This window comes from Lissotriton vulgaris, chromosome 3_1 (genome assembly GCF_964263255.1).
Source record: "Lissotriton vulgaris chromosome 3_1, aLisVul1.2, whole genome shotgun sequence".
NCBI lineage: Eukaryota > Metazoa > Chordata > Amphibia > Caudata > Salamandridae > Lissotriton > Lissotriton vulgaris.
Window position 1 is genome coordinate 667,189,430 of NC_141689.1, and position 18,071 is coordinate 667,207,500.

The 18,071-nt window shown below is 46.7% G+C and overlaps 1 protein-coding gene across 3 annotated transcripts in view; it reads right to left on the bottom strand.

Moving 5' to 3' along the window:
* LOC147726898 (solute carrier organic anion transporter family member 4C1-like) overlaps positions 1-18,071 on the bottom strand; it is a 575,548-nt gene that overhangs the window by 499,943 nt on the left and 57,534 nt on the right. The gene's annotated exons all lie outside the window — the stretch shown is intronic.

Below are 18,071 nucleotides of genomic sequence, written 5' to 3' on the forward strand. Positions count from 1 at the left end.
TAATAATAGAAAACATAAGACTAAAGTCTGCCATTATATGAGAATTCTTACTGCACATATTGTGCATCGTTTTGCATATTCTGTCACGTCTTTTTTGCCTTTTGCTGAAAACGTTGATAACAAATGAGCCTGCAAGGGGATTTGTTTATTAAAAACTAATCACAGTCCAATCTATTCAAAATTTACAACAACGACTCCTATGTTACAACAAAAAGAGAAGTCGTTGTTATAAATTTTGAATAGATTGGACTTTAATACAGATGGATTAATGGATTGATTTATCTAATTCCTGTTCATTTGTAATTTTTTGCTTGATTAATTTTTAATGCTGAACAGTACCCTATAAGAAAATAACATAAAGAATCAATTTTCTATGGAACACATTTCCCGTGTAGCTCTTTTATGTATCCAGTGTAATTAATTTTCGAGTCTTGAACACTAAGACATTAAGGGGCAGATGTATCAAGATTCCGTTTTGCGAATCCTAAATAGCGTTTTTTTGCGAATCGCTATTTAGAATTCACAAAATGGAATGAATGTACAAAATCGCTATTTTTTAGCGATTCCTTACTATTCTTTATTTGCGAATTCGCATTTTGCGAATTCGCAAATAAAGAATAATTTCCAATGCATTCCTATGTGCCAGTAGGCCCATAGGAATGATAGTGCAATAATTCTCAAATTGCGAATTCGCAATTTGTTAATCGCAATTTACATGTGTGTGCATGTGGCACACATACATGCCCTATGGGCATGTATGTGTGCCACATGCCACCCTCACAAATGCCAAATAGGGCATGTTTACAAGAAATCGCAAATTACCACCAACTACAAGTTGGTGGTAATTTGCGATTTCTTAACACAAAATCGCAATTTCAAAATGTTTCATACATATCATTTAAGGAATCGCACAATTTGCGATTCCTTAAATGCTATGGCAAAATAAGGAATCCCAAATTATTGCCATTCCTTAAATTGCGATTTCTTCATAAATATGAAAAAATGCAAAAAGGCAGTTTGCGAGTCGCAAAGGCCAACATTCTGCGAATCTGGGCCTTTGCAAGTCGCAAAAGCCTTGATACATCTGGCCCTAAGAATTTTAAACAGATGCCAATTAGGTTGGATAGACCAAAATTTACAAGAAGAAACCAGGTCTATATTCTGTGATTAGTTATTAATAAACAAATCCCCTTGCAGGTGCATTTGTTACCAACATATATTAGCCCAATCTCGCAAGGGTTTATTGGGTCACCCACTTCTTTTGGTGAAAACGGCATGTTTCCCATTAACCACCATGGGTGTCCGCAGGAGTTTGCAAGGAGGGGCGATTGCCCCCCCTTGGAGCACCTCTCCTTGCCCCCCCCTGCACATGCGCATGTGCACAAATGCTTCCTGGAGGGAGGTCTGACGCCGGGGCTCTTCCTCAGGCAGGACATCACTGCAAAAGGCCTCAGCTCCCTCTAAGCACAAGAGCAGCCCCACCCCGTCCATTATCATTCTGTGTGGGGCTGATTGCCACATACAGAATGACAATGGGTCAGTCTGTGCTTGCATAGCATGTGGCGGCCTCCTACAGCCTCAGTCCAGGGCAGGGCATTCTGTCTTATGGAAGTGCAAAAACGCCCATGCCGCTGCTAGGTGAGAATCCAGTTAGCCAAAGGAAGGCGGTGAATGAAGTTGAAAGAAAGGGATTATAGTTATAGTATAGCAGCCATGGTTGCTTTTTTTTATTTTATGCAACAAACAACCATTGACAAAGCCAATAGTTCTGGCTTGTTTTAGGTGTAACGCTACTTGTTTTAAGTGTAACGTTATTTGTTGTATTATATATCTGGATGCAATGACAGAAGCAACAAAAATACCAGTATGGGCGGCACATTATATTAAGCACAGATTTTTAGCTTATGTGTTTTAAGCCACACATTTTATTACATCAAACACTCTTTTGGAGAGACCCCCTTAGTTTTTTCATCCCACTTAAAGCTCTGGAAACAACACCATGTCACAGTCGCCCCACGCCAAGGCACTGTGCATCATGCATGACTCACGCCTTCCACTTTTTCAGAATGCCTATGTGCAGGGGCATAGTAAACCCTTCTCCACCCCACCCCTTGCTTTAGGAACTACAGCGAGGGTGGAGTTCTTGATGGGTCTCATAATTATTGTGAAAAGGTGAGTGAGTAAGTAACTGAAGGGTTGGGTGGATGGATAGCTGGCACCATGAGTCAGATGCTGGATGGAAGGACGAGTGAAAGGGTGGATGACGGGCGAGTGAATGGGTGGATGGATGAATAAAATGATGGATGGGTTGATGACTTGATAAGTGAAAGGGTGGATTGGTGATTTGATAAGTGAAAGGGTGAATGGATGGACGGATGAGAGAAAGGGTGGATGTAAGGCTGGATGAGTGAGTGAAAGGGCGGGTAGATGGACAAAAGGGTCGATAGATGAGTGAAGGAGTGAAAGGGTAGATGGATGAGTGAAAGGATGGATGAATGATAGGTTCAATGGATGGATTCATGAGTGGATGAGTAGATGGATGGATGGGTGAATGGAAGGATGGATAGCTAAGTGAAAGGGGAATTGAAAGAGGAAGGGGGATGGGTAAATGGATGACTGATAGGGTGAATGACTGGATGGATGAGTTAATGGATGGATGGGTGGAAGAGTGGATGGATGAGTGTACAGATGTTTAGGGTAAAAGGGTGGATGGATGGATGATGGATGAGTAAAAGGATGGATTGAGGGATGGATGAGTGAAATGATGGATGGAAGGAAACGTGATGGATAGGTTTGTAAATGGATGAATAGGGACATGGATCGGCACACAGATGGAAGGACAGAACGAATGGTGAAAGACTGAATGATGGATGAAAGTATGATTACACATTGTAAGCCCCATTATTTTAAGCAACATTTCCTATACATTGACATTCCCATTTATATGAGTGATTGTCTCTATATAATAAGTGTGTTTTGTAACGCATTCCAAAACTCTGCCCCACATACTTGGGATGAATAGCACTATAGAAGAAATTAAATACACATGAGAGAGGGTCTATGTGAAGATGAGGGGCGCCATTGGAGGGTGGTATCAAGGCCAGACTGGCCGGACTGGGCACCAGGCATTTTCTCTGGGAGCTGGAAAGGTGGGGGCGGTTTTGTTACCACAAAAAAACCTGCACATTTGCTTAAAGATGCGCGTATACTGACAAACCATAAAGTGCACAATTGTCTCAAACTAATATAAACTTATTTTCACTTGTACTTTAGTTGTAGTCTATTTACTTACTTATATACTATTGTGCAACCTTCTCTGATGTGTCTGTAAACCTTACCTTTTGTCCTGAATTTTGACCTCCTATCCTGAATTTCTTTCCCGAATTTGGACCCTTTGTCCTGAATTTTTACACTCATGCTAGCTGGTCACCCAAGGCATCATGGCGACCCCTCCAGGTGCCGGTGGTTTGGGGGGGCCGTGATCCTCAGTGTTCAGATGGAAGCAGGGGGCTACCAATGACAGAGGTGACAAGTTCAGGCACCCTGCAACCCACTCATCACCACCACATGAAGGAAGACAAGAACCCGATCAGCTCGTCGACCCAAGTTCAAGAAAATAACTTTCAGACGCCATGGAAAGGCAGCAGCATTTGCTGTCTGCAAGTCTATCAAAGTAGATTTGTACAATAAACCCATTTGAAAGAGAAACTGCATTAAATGTCTGCCCAATCACAGGCACCACTCAGAGTCTTCAATCCCTCGTTCACCCCTCTTTTAAACCTCACGTCAACTCGTCGCCCTCAAATTTCGGGAGGGGGGGCTAATTCATCCGGCCAAAGCCATGTGCAGACTGGAGATGCAGGGGCTCTAAGTAGGGGTGAAAACACAACAAAGTCTCATTAAATGGTCTTTTAAGACCTTTGTGAAGTACTCAGGTGCGGCTGTGTGTGTGTGGTGTGCCGGGAAGCTGTCTCAGCCAGGCTCACACATTCTTATAACATTCACACCCCTCAGAATGACAAATCACCACTTCTAGCTGCCTTGTCATGGGGTGGGAGTGAGAAAATGTGCACAGCAGGGGGAAAGGGATGGCCAGTGTAGGTGACACTTTTCTTTTGTTTAGGAAATTCTGCTGTCATCATAGCCCAGGATTTGCTGTCTGTGCACTTGTATAGATGTATATTCCATACTAGTGCACAGACAGCACACCCTGGGCTATGACGCCATCAGGAATTACTTTACAAAGGAAAAGTGTCACCTACTCTGCCATCCCTTTCCCCCTGCTGTCTGTGCACTTGTATGGAATACACATTCACAGCGCTGTTCACCAGGTAAATAGTGAACAGGGCCATGGATCTGACTCTTTTTGCATCCAAGGGCACCGACGAAGAAGCAGAGGAGGCTCAGGCTAGGAGAATCCAGGAGACATTTGACCCACACCTATCTAGAAAGTGAGACCTTCGGGAGGGGCTGGACTGGATGCCAGGCCGACAGTGTTGCTGATCAGCCCGACTCCACTGAATAGTATCAGAAGAGTAGGCAGCTGTTTTAAAGTAAGTTCCAGTAACTTTAATGCATTCTACAGCATCACCAGCATAACCTACTGGCTGCATATCTAGGTAACGGTGTTTTAGACTTACATGCATGGAAACGTCAAGGAGGACAGTCCCCTTCGAATATGCAAATATGGTGTAAGCTTGTAGGGGCAGATTTACAAGTGGCTTGGGCCACTTTTGTGTCACGTTTGCCATGTTAAAATTGACGCAAAAGTGGCACAAGGGGCTTGTTAATCTTCCCTGTAGCGTTCAGCTTTTGGGATGCGTGTGGGGTGATTTTAGGGTTCAGGGTGGGTATGGGTTTTGGGGTGACAGGGATAACTTTAGGGTTCAAGGTGGATATGAGTTTTGGGTTGCCATGGGTAATTTTAGGGTTTAGGGCGGGTATATGTTTTGGGGTGCCAGGGGAAATGTTAGGCATCTGGGTGGATATGGGTTTTGGGGTGCCAGGGGTAATGTTAGGATTCAGGGCGGGTATGAGTTTTGGGGGGGCAGAGGTAATTTTAGGGTTCAGGGTGGGTATGGGTTTTGGGATACCAGGGGGGCAATTTTAGGGTTCAGGGTGGGTATGGATTTTGGGTTGCAAGGGGGCGACATTTTAGGGTGGAGGGTGGGTATGGGTTTTGGGGTGCCCAGGGGACAATTTTAGGGGTCAGGGCGGGTATTGGTTATGGGTTTTGGGGTTGCAGGGGGGCTAATTTTAGGGATCAGGGAATGTATGAGTTTTAAGGGGCAAGGGGGGTAATATTAGGGTTCTTATGTGTGCTCTAATTGTTATCCAGTTTCAAATGCAGAATTTACCACTTTTTTTCTCAGCTTGGCCTGAGAATTACCCAATCCTGATTGTCTGCCATTTTAGCTCCGCCCCTATTGATTAACATTAGCCACGCCCTTTGTTTGCCAGATCTGCCCCCCCCCACCCCCCCGGAAAAATGTCTGCGGATGCCCATGTTAACCACCTCAGTGATTCTTTTTTCTCTACCTCGAGTGATGCAGCTCTGCGAGCTTTGTTTACCAGACTGACAGCCTTTCATTCCTCGAGAACGAAAGGTTGTCAGTCTGGGAAACAGGTTACAGAGCTGCATCACCGCCCTGAGCCATCTTAATGGCGGTGCTGAATGAACACTTTACTTCATGTTGGACGTGGAGGACGACCTTCCTGATGTTCTGCAGGGGCGTGACACAGACATCTGCAGTGCATGGGGACCACCAGCTTTTCAGCTCCCCAACCTTCCAGGGGGCCCTAATTCAGCCAAGGCCAATACATATCTGTGAGAGATAGGAGACTCAGGGGCTCTCTGAAAATACGTTTTTTGAGCTCAATTATTCAGAGTTTTACATTCAAAGATGTAGAAATGTAATGCCTCCAGTGCTCGAAAAGTCAGTCGCCTCCCTATGATGTGGCTAAAGGTATGCTTTGATGTTTGTAGGAATTGTTATTTTAAGGCTACGGTAGGACAATTAGCCTAAGGGCTCCTTGGAACATGATGGAGCCCATCCTGGTATTTAGGGACCAGGATGTGACCCAGTGATGAAGCATGACACCCATAGGGGTGTGAGCTTCTACCTAACAACACTGTGGTTATGTCGAAACGACGTGGGTTTAGCTTCACTTCTTTTGCATTGTCCATCCTGCGGTGATTACATGAAGAACAGATAAATGTATAGGATACTTTGTTGTGGAGGCTACCTCAGGCACTGCCTGGTCACTTTGAAAGCCTCTCTGCACTCTGCCACCTTCATATGTAAAAGGATGTTACCCAAATTCTTATTACACTCCACTAGTCCCATGTGCATGCTCTTACATTGATATTTATTGTGTCCCTTTTTGGATGCATGACTTACCTTTTATTTTCCTTGTACTGACCAAAGTCTCGCCAGCCTTCCAGCTGAGGGGTGCCTCGCCCACGTGTACCCTCTGCTTATTTTAGCTACTTTATTTGAATCACTAATTTTGTTTCCTTGTTACGCCTTAGGCTGCATGGCCTCCTTTCTTTTCAGTTTGCTTTCTTGTTTTAGCTTTTTTTCGTTGCCAGTCTATTTTATTTTCCCCTTTTTTCACCAGTTTCTTCCTGTCTGTGGGTAGAGCCTTGCTTATAAGCATACTCTCCCCTCTGCTTTGCTCTTAATGATTGCCCCAGCAAGAGGCCGAGCAGATGTGAGCAGTGGGCTAGCCACTGGCATGCCAGAGGCAAACGCATCTTGGCCTGTCTACGACTACACATGCCTGGCTACCACCAATGCTGCTGGTGGAGCATCCCAAAAATGATCAAGTTGTGCAATCATACCAGACTTTCAGGTAAGTCTTAAGATTCTATTTCTTTTATCCACAACCGATTTCGGGGAAAATTGACTTAGCAGATTTGATAAAGGCTGCATATCAGCTGAAAGTCTTTTAGACCTATCTCTTCCAAGAGGTATTGTCCTCCTTCTATGCAGCACACATGGAAAGAGAAAAAAAAGAGGAGAAATAAAAATACTTCTCCTCAATATGCCTGCTCTGGGAGGGGTATGTTTTATGCTGCCCCAGGTTTACCTGATTAAGTAAATCTGGGACAACATCAAAATCCAGGGGTGCTGCGTGGGAAAACCCACTGCATTGCCCATTGAACGCCTCCTTGACGCAGAGTAAGGCAAATCAGCGACTTGCACTCCTTTGTCTTGCTCTATATCTTGTAAAGCCATGACGAAATAAGAACCACTATGGACAACGATGGACAGGCTGTTCTGATTCTGCTGGACTTGTTGGCGGCTTTTGACACGGTCGATCACTCTACCTTGATCGGCCGTGTCGAGACCATCGGTATCAAACATAAGGCCAAAGACCTTATAGCATCTTTCCTGGCCGACCGTAAACAGGCAGTTAAGCTGGGCTCATTTACTTCCCCGACATTCGCCCTTCCTTGCGGTGTTCCACAGGGCTCCTCGCTGAGTCCGACCCTTTTTAACATTTACGTGTCGGACTTGGCGAGGGTAATAAAAGCGTACAATATTAATTTGACCACTTACGCCGATGATACCCAGCTGGTATTATCTATTCACAAAAATGGACCCACTATAGCGGCTAACTTCAAAGAAGGCATGCGGGCCATCAGCTGCTGGATGGCCTCTAACTGTCTTAAATTGAACTCTTCTAAGACCGAAGTTATGCTGTTTGGTAAGGTTCAGCCGGCCTGGTCTCCCTTATGGTGGCCGGAGGAAATGGGCACCCCACCTGAACCAGGCAGCAAAGTGAGAAACCTAGGTGTTATATTCGATGATAAACTCCATTTCCATCACCATGTGAATTCTGTAGTTTCATCGTCATTCAACATCTTGCGAAAAATTAAGAAGCTTTTGCCATATCTTCCTACCACCGCTGGCAAAACTCTTATTTCAACCCTAGTGTTTTCTCGTACTGATTATTGCAATGCCCTTTTCCTCAACGCTCAGGAAAAAGTAATCTCTAAACTGCAAATGATTTAGAACGCCTCCGCCAGAGTTCTACTTGGTATCCCAAAATTTACCTCTGTCTCAAGACAATTAGCTCAATTGCATTGGCTCCCGGTGAGGAGCCGCATTAAGTTTAAGTCCTTGTGTATTGTTTACAAGGCAATAAACAACATGGGACCCAAATTTCTTAGAAATTCCCTTAAGCCTCTACCAACCCCCAGAACGCTTCGTTCCAACACCGCCCACCTGCTTCAAATCTCTAGAGCAAGGAAAGTCAACTGGGGTGACAGACGTTTTGGCATTGCAGCAGCAAGATTGTGGAACTCTCTTCCTCTTAACATTAAATCTAGCCCCACACTGCTTATTTTTAGAAAGCTACTTAAAACATGGCTGTTTTCTCAATGAACTAACTAGCAACTTCAGATATAGAGCTCTGCATCTGTTCTCTGAAACACTGGTAATAGACCTAGCTCCCAGCGCCGAGACACCCACGGGTAATTGTTGCGCTTTAAAAATCACATAAATAAATAAATAAATACATGTAAAGCCACGCAGAGTGACTTTGCGTTGCCTCACAGAGAGGGTTGCACAGTAGGAGCATAAAAAAAGTGATAGTCCAGCGGCGTAAGCCTCACTTAAATAGGCCGCTCATCACTGTCCTACCCATTACTTGGTCCAATCATTATCTTATCTCCTTTTCCATCAAGAGTACACCCATCCCTTATCTTAGTCATCAGAACTTCTATTCTGAATTGCGACTGGCACAACATCTCTCATGCTGATTTTATACAATACTTCAATGCCTCATTTTATTTTAAGCCTTTCACAGACTTGCCCTATCCAATGACAAACAGATGAAGCCAAATTTCTCAGCAGCCCCTGGCATTCTGATCTGTTCATGTAAGAAAAAAAGGCTATTCGAATACTCAAAAGAGCTTGGAGGAAACTCGATAATCGGGTGCTGACTGCCTTCTGCACTTGAATGCGATAATACAATCACCTGACATGTAAAACTGTAAGATCCTTATGTTCCTAGAAGATCCCCTTTACTGCTAAAATCATCAAGGCCCTTTTCATATGAAAGAATCCCTCTTTAATTCCTTGGCCATTCATGGTGATCTTTTACACTCCCAACAATTGGTCGATAAACCTGGTGCCTTCTTTGAACAGAACATTAAATGTACACGATGAATTCTCCTCTACTAACTCATCCTACCTCTCTGAAATACCCTAAGAAAATCTGATGTTAGCACCAGCTCATCCTTCGCTGACTCTAGTCAATATTCTTTTCCACCATTAAACTAGATAAGTTAAGCAAACATCTCCTCAACAGTAAACACACAGGCTGGTCTGCTCGATATATGTCCTTTATCTTTCCTCCAATCTCAAGAAGGTACTCTTGCTGCTGAACTCACTTATATTTTGAACGCATCACTTAGCAAAGGCATTGTCCCTTCCTCTTTGAAGAAATATTGACAAACCTTTTTCTTTAAATTAAATTTCTTTATTGCATTTGCATTAAGAGCTTCAATATAAAACAACAGCCCCGCACAAAATCCCCCCTCCCTCCCTTCTCACAATACTGACCTCTTCTGCGTGTACGGTTCCGTTGCATCCCTCTAGCAAGTATATACATAGCCATTTAGCCAACAATCCAAAACAGGGCAGGCGGCGCTCAACGATATTTGCAAAGGCTACATCTGTTAAGAGACACAGTGCGCAACAGTAAGACAAAGGCAGCCATCAGAGTCCCAGCCATGTCCCATCCTTCTTTATAGCTCACAATACACCATCACTCTGCTGCCACGTCGGTTCCCTCTCTGTTAGTCAAGTAAGTTTGGTACAGGCCCCAGAAGTTTTTTGGTCTGCTAGTGGGGGGATGTAGCTCACTATAATTTTCAGATTGAGTGCAGCAATAAAGCATGCCGTGCGCCCAGCGCTTAGGAGTGGGCAGTGGACCCCTCATCCTGCAACAAGCCACCACCCGGTTGGCCACAAGCAAGCCCATGTCAACCAGGCGCCTAATCGCCCTCGGCAGCTTCTTGGTGTATCCTAATAGGGCCACCAGGGTGTCAGGCGTGATGACAACCTCCGTCAGCTCACTAATGTCAGTGAAATGTTTTCCCCAAAAGTCCCAGACGCCATGGCTCTGCCAGGCGAGGTGTAGAAAGTCTCATCTGGGGCACTACACCTCTCGCAGCACGCAGAATCCCTCAGGCCATATCTGGAGCTTTTACCCCGTTGGACACTTTCAATCGGTTTTCGCAGCTTTCCGGGCTGGAAGATTGCGATTGAAGTTCAGTGCCCGGGGGGGAGATATGTGAACACCCTGGGGAGGAGGCCCCACGACGACTTTGTGGCAGTATAGACACAGGGGAAGTTAGTCCTTTTCCAGCTCAAATTGTTATTACTAATAACATTACTGAAGCCTCCATGTCAGCCGGGCCTATGGCTAGCATGGTTGGTTGTCTTGCAAACCCTATTCCTTTGACTCAGGATGGGGGGAGCTGCACGACCATGGCGGATAATGAGGGAGTGTTTAAGGGGGGACACACTATAGTGCCCAAAGGAAGGCGGGTAATAAACCTCCTTTCTTGGAACATTGCGAGGTTAAAAAGGAAGTTAGAAATTCCAGAGTGGCACACGTTCATTGAGAGGTTTGATGTTTGCCTGTTTCAGGAAACCTGGAGCCTATTACCCTTACACAAATCGGGGTATACCACCCACTTTTTGCCAGCAGTAAGCAAGGGAAAGGGCAGACCAGCGGGTGGCCTCGTGGTCTGGATTAAAATAGAGCTGGATTGGGTGGTCACATGCCACAACTTGGAGTGTAATGAAATACTCCATCTCTCCTCTAGAGGAAATGTGGAGGGTAGTAGGCTGGACCTTTTCAATGTTTACGCTAGAGGGGCACCCGGGGACTCAGCCTCTTCAATTTTAACAGCTCTGGACTCCGCCTTAGCTAATTGCCCTTCATCAGCAAAAATCATCGTGGGGGGTGATTTTAACTGCACGTTTGAAGCCCTCCTCGGAGATGACCCCTTGGGTATTGAAGAGGAAGACTCAAAATGGTCCATCCCAACCTTATCCCTGCCCCCCATTAGGAAATGGTCAGCTAGGGCAATTCAAATCAATGCACTGACCAGGGACCATAAGTTAAGAGCCCTCAATGGCAGGACTATATCCGATCAGGCAGGGGCACTGACCTTCAACAGACTTACTGGACCGTCCCGAATTGACTACATCCTAATGGATGTTAGTTTCTGGGCAGACCTTATTGACATGGAGGTCCTCCCAAGTCAGGATAGCGACCACAACCCCCTGTGTTGTAAGTTTAATTGGGGTACCCTTAAAGATAGGAGGGCGAATGTCACCTTAAAAACATCTAAAGAGATTATCCCATATAACAACAATCGCAGACTAAAATGGGATAGGGCTAACCTTAAGGAGGATGACCTAGGGGCCATTAAATCTCTGGTAGAGGGCTTGTCCTCTGATTTGGAAGTCTGGGTCGGTGAAAATCAGTTTAGCGGGTTTCCGCACTTCTCCCTTGACTCAGCTTATAAAACTACAATAGATCATGTTGGTCAATTTTTTACCTCGAAAGGGAAAAGCAATAGGGATACTATTACACCTCCCATTTCTAATAAACCTTGGTATACAGATGAGTGTAAGGGCAAAAGGAAAAACTTGACAAAAGCCCTGCTTTTTGGGGATCCTTTGCTGGTTAGAGCGGCCAGGAAGGACTACCTAAAAGCATTATCACTGGCCAAACGTGAGTGGGAGGAACAGCATTGGCAGGATCTATCCAATGCTGTGAGTAGAAGGAACCCAAACCTTTTTTGGGATCTGATTAATAGAACCAGGCAGAGGAAATCGCAACCATTGGCTGTACACATAACTAGTCAGCAATGGTTTGATCATTTCTCATCCCTATATGGAGGTATTGATGAAACAGCTAGCCCCGTGGCAGATAGTTTGGGTGTAGGGGAGCCCCTAGGGGAGGACGACCTTCCATTCACGACCACAGAAGTAGTGATGGCGATTAGACATCTAACCCCAAAGAAAGCAGCCGGGCAGGATGGGATCCCTGGGGACCTACTGATCGCGGAGCCGCAGGCTTGGGCCAAATTAATTGCCATAATAATGAATTTGATTACCAGGGGTCACCAGGTGCCAGATTCCTGGAAGGGGGCAGAGGTAGTAACTGTGTTCAAGAAGGGGGCAAGAGATGACCCTGCGAACTACAGACCTATCAGTTTGATAGATATAATTCAGAAAGTGGCCGGCAGGGTTATCATTTCAAGAGTACGAGATTGGATGGAGGAGGCCAGTATTCTTTCCCACCTCCAAGCGGGTTTCAGAAGAAAGGTAGGCACGATGGACCAGGTCTTTCGCTTTTTTGTTATCTATTGGAAGGCAGTTACCATCAAGAAAGGCAGTTTATACATGGCCTTCATAGATCTCAAAACGGCTTTCGACCTGGTCCCCCGGGCAAAATTATGGGAGATCCTAGGAGAGATGGGATTTCCCAGTGGTCTCCTGAATCTAATCGTAAAGCTCCACGAGGGGAATTACGCGAGGGTCAGATGGGGATCCCAGGGACAGTTAACAGACAGGGTCCCTGTGAGGAGAGGAGTACGCCAGGGCTGTGTCATGGCTCCGACCCTTTTCTCCCTATTCGTGAATGGAGTGGTGGACCATTTGAAGGGGGAAGAGACGGACGCCCCATCCCTGGCGGGGGAAAAAATCCCCACCTTACTCTTCGCTGACGACACCTTATTAATCTCCAAATCCCCAGTGGGTCTGCAAAAACTCTTGAACCGGTTTAGCTCCTTTTGTACCATCCGAGGCTTAACCATCAATACCTCGAAAACCAAACTGATGGCACTCTCCCCCTCTAAAAGATTTAAAAATAATTTCCTGCTCAATGGTGTTCCTCTGGAGTTGGTCGATTCATTTGACTATCTCGGTGTCCGGATAAATAGTCGAATGACTTGGAAGGACCACTTGGCCAAAATGTTACTCAGCCACCAAAGGGTATCCGGGGTGACTTTGAGGGAGCTCCGTGAGTCAAGTAGCAAACCTGTCTCCCCGGCCATGGCGATCTATGAGGGTCAGATCCTTCCAGCGGCACTATATGGCTCCGAACTCTGGGGGTTCGAAAATGTTTCAGAACTATCGACAGCGGAAAACAATTTTCTAAGGAATGTGGTGGCTCTTCCTGCTTCCACCCCACTGATCCCCCTGAGACTAGATCTGGGCAGAAGAGCACTAAAGGACTTGGTAAGGCTACGCCCGTTGCTCTTCTGGACTCGCTTAAGAAGAACTGAGGAGCTTGTAAAATATGCTGATGGGTTGGACGATCTTCTTCAACTGGACACGGGTAAAAAAATAGGATGGCTGAATAAACTGAGAGACCTGGTTCTTAACTTGGGGCTAAGGGATGCTTGGGAGTCAAAATCGCCGCCACCCAAGGAAGTGATTAAAAAGCTATACTGGGACTGGGTGCAGAGTAATGCACTGAGGGTTACGGATGGGGGCCCACTCACGGACCAATTTTTGTCATTTAAATGTGTGAGAAAATTGGAACCCTTCCTTGACCTGATAACCAAACCTCTTGATCGAGCGCTATATCTAAAACTGCGATATGGGACGCTTCCGGTGCATGACTTCATGGCGAGGTGGTCGAACTCTGGTGCCCCCCTGCGTTCATGCCCTGGCTGTGTAACACCAAAGGAGTCTGTGGCCCATCTATTTTTTGCCTGCCCAGCTTATAAAGGGGCGCGGAAATTTTGGCTGAAACCTGTTTGCAGGGAATTGGGGTTGAGGTGCCATACCCAGGCACTACATCTACTTTCTACAGACTCTTCATCTTCCATCATGATATGCGGGGTGGCAAAATTCCTGGGCAGTGCGCGGATAACGCGCTCCCGTTTACTGAAATTGCATTCGGGGGGACCTACGGTCTGATGCTGTAGCTGCTGATAGCAAATCAGTGACTGAGGTGTACCTCGTTTCTTTTATTCGCATTTTTAATAATTTTAACCGGAGAATTGGAAATGTATATTGTATATGCATTCTTTTATGGTGATCAATTTGCCGAATAAAGATATATTAAAAAATATATATATATCTGGAGAGTCTGGCTGGGGTTTAGTACAACCGAATCAGGAATTTGAAGTGTACCAGCCTATGCCGGCCATTGAGTGATATTTTCTTAGTGTTAGTACAGCAATAGCACCCCGTGTCATCATCCAAAACAGTGTCCAAATCAGTCTGCCATGCCAGTCGCTCCTTATTGTACGTGTGCTGTTTGTGCGCTTGCGTTAGTTTGTATAGATTGGACAGCAGTTTTAGGGGAGAAGCAGTCTTAAGGACATATGTGAGCTCCGGAACTTCAGGGGGTTCAGCCATGTCCCGCCTAGTAGGTCGCTGAGAGCGCGGCGCACCCTGTGGAACTGAAATCGTGTCAGGAGCGGGGGAGCGTCACAGGCTCCCAGGGCCTGCTCCCATGTCTTTGCAACCCCGTCAATGAATAGATCTCCCGCCATTTTTATGCTCCCTTTCTGTAAGGCAATGACTACTCCTTTCTCCTTAAGCGGGGGCAACAATCTGGTCCAATCTACTGGCATCTCTGGTGAATATAGCAGCACGCCATCCTGCATCTTTAAAAGGCTATGCCATGCATGATTTGTTTCTGTAACAGAGTCCAATAGGCCCGTTCTGCGATCCATCGATTGGAAGATCGTATGCAGGAGTGAGATAGGGCTTGCAAAGAGAGTCTCCATGCGGACATGCGGTATGTTTTGGTCCCCATGTAGCCAAGTGTGCAGATGTGTCGCCTGAGCCACACGGTAGTATGCCTCTAGATCCGGGGCACCAAGCCCCCCATAGAATATGGCATAGTGAGTAGCGTCCACCGGACACGCGGTTGCCCACCCGCCCAGGCCAGTTTGTTCATCTGCTTCTGCAGCCGTGCAAAGAATGATTTGGGGAGAATCATTGGGATAGTCATGAACAGAAATAAAAATCTGGGGAGCACAACTATTTTCATTATTGATATGTGTCCCATTAAGGACAAAGGAAGCTTACTCCAGGTAATTACATCATCTTCTAGCTTACTGACGACAGTGCCATAGTTAGCTCTGAAGAAGATTTCCGCCACCGTGCGTAGCTGGATTCCCAGATAACGGACCGCATCAGTGGTCCACTGGAGCGGATACTCCATAGGCGTGGGCTGTGTGATCGTAGTCAATGAAAAAGCTAGCGATTTAGTCCAATTGACCTTCAAGCCAGAGAGTGCACCAAAGCGAACCACCTCCCTGAGCACAGATGATAGGTTATTTTCAGGGTCGCGTACATTCAGCAGGGTGTTGTCTTCATACATGGACACTATGATCTTATAACCCGGGAAACCTATGCCCTCATTTCCGTGGTATTCTCGCAGAGCGCACGCCAGTGGTTCAGCCACCAGAGCATAGAGAAGGGGCGAGAGTAGGCACCCTTGCCTAGTACCTCTACTAATGGGGAAAGAGTCCGTGACCAGGTCGCCCATGCGGAGCCGAGCCCGCGGATGGTGATATAGTACTCCCATCATCTGTAGAAAAGTCTGCCCTAGGGCCATGCGCTGCAGTACCATTCGCATAAAAGGCCACTCCACCGAGTCAACGGCCTTTTCCATATCTAGGAAAACGGCTAGTGCTTTCCTGTCCTGCCTCACATGCTGAATCGTGCCCAGGACTGTACATATGTTGTAAACTAAGTTCCTGCCAGGAATAAATCCAGCTTGCTCCGGGGCTACCAGACGATCAGCGAGGAGCGCCAGACGGGTGGCCAAGACCTTGGCAAACAGTTTAGTATCAACATTCAGCAGCGACAGGGGTCTACATGAGCTGCACTCATCGTGAGGTTTCCCCGGTTTCAGTATAGTGACAAGGAGTGCCTCCCTCATAGAGTGGGGCATGCTGCCCTCCACACATATGTCATCAAAGAGAGTCAACAAGTGCGGGAGTAGTTGTTTCTTAAAAGCTTTGAAGAAGCCCGCCGTAAGTCCATCCGCTCCCAGAGCACTGCCCGACGTCATACTGGCTAGCGCATCAAGGATTTCATCTTTTTCAATAGGAAGCATGAGGAACTCCCTGTCTGTGTTGGTCAATGTGGCCAAGATAGTCGTTAATTTCCTCTTCCAGATCACCGCTCTTGGAGGAGTACAGATCAGAGTAGAATCCTTTGAAGACATCAGCTATATCCCTCTTGTCTGTAAGCGGCTCTCCAGCGGCGAATTTCACCACCGTAATGTGCTGGCGCCGTCTTGCACCCTTCATTAGACTGGCCAGAACTGCACTTGGCCGTTCACCTTCACCGTACACCGTGGCAGTGGCATATTTGCCCATGTGTCTAACCTCCTTATCCGTTTCTTCATGATATTCTAAGAGCAAGGTCTTGATCTCTTCCCCCACTGTTTTGTCTACCAGGTTGCGCTGTCTACGCTCCAGCTTGCCTAGTTGTTTCTCAAGGTCTGCCAGTCTCTGCCGAATGGACTTAAGTATGCCCGAGTGCTTCGACATCGCCACCCCTCGAATATAGACCTTGAAAGCCTCCCAGACCACCTGGAAGCTATCCACCGAGCCAATGTTAGTTTCGAAGAATACATCTCTGGCCTCAGCCAACTCTCCCCCAAACACCGGATCCAAGAGAGAATTAGGCGGAAACCTCCAAGTGAATGGTGGTATGGATTTACCTGGGATGCGTAGTTCCATTAGCACTGGCGAGTGATTGGACAGGGTTCTGGGTAACACTCTGCAGTGTCTAATTCAGTCCACGTGGGAAGAGGGAGCGAACTAATAATCTATCCTGGTATGGACATCGTGATATGCTGAGTAATGCGTGTACCCACCCTGCTGAGGATTGCGGGAACGCCACACGTCCTCCAATCCCAGGCAGATCATTGCACTCTGCAGCTCTAGAGCAGCAGCCAAAGGCCTGCAAGCAGGTTCGGACGGCCTATCGAGAGTCGGCTCATGTTGAGGTTGAAGTCTCCCCCCGACAGCATGCATTTCTGATCATATTGTTTGGCCTTGGCAGCAAGGAACTTGTAGAATTCCGGCGAATCAAAGTTGGGGCCATAGGTGTTGACTATGGTGAATTCTATGGCAGGGCCATGGCATCTAGATATTACGAATCTGCCTCCAGAGTCTGCCACCAGGGTTTGAATCTGCAAATTGGACTTTGGGTTGACCCAGGTCAAAACCCCCCTAGAGTTGGAGGTAAACCCCGCTACAGAGATATTACCCTCAAGCCCCCTGCATCTGAGCATGTGACTGTGTGTAGGGAGATGCCTCTCCTGGAGCAGGGCAATGTCTATGTGTTGTCGCTGTAAATAACTGAGAACTTTCCTGACCTTGCGGTGGTCATTTAGGTCTCGGACATTCCAAGTAAGTGCCTTGAGTCTAGGTGTGTGTGATGTCCCGCTTTCTATGGTGGAATCAGCCATTACACAATACCGTCGGACATAAATGGAGCAAACTTATGTCAGTGTCTGTCGCCTTCACAGAGTATAGAGTCAGATAGATTAGATCCCCAAAAGTAACTAAACAATCCCCTCTCGAACAAGTCCAACCCCCCACCCACAGAGACCAACCCCAATTAGGCCTTGCATGATTAGACCCTCAAGTCCCCCCACCCTACCCCGTTATACAACAAGAGAAAGTGCATACAGCGCAGGAGCCAAGGTCGCCAGGCAATCAGTAACCAAGTGGTTTCCAAACGAGCCTGAGGACCGCCTCGGGCAACCGCCACCATAAGAATCAAGAGAGTTCAAAAGTGTCTTAACAGCACTGAGTAGCCATCCCAGGCTAGAGCACAGGGGGCACAGCCGCCCCCAACTAAGCACCCGCACCTTCCATGGCGGGTACCAAAGTTTAGCCACCAGCCCCCAAGACCTGGCACAGGTGTATACGTGTATCCGAACAGTCTCACCATAAGTCTGTCGTGGAGGCAACACATCTCCAGACCGCTTCAGAGTACTGGTCGCCTGGGCTGGTGCACAGGTTTGTCCAGCCCGATTGCTAGGCTCAAGCT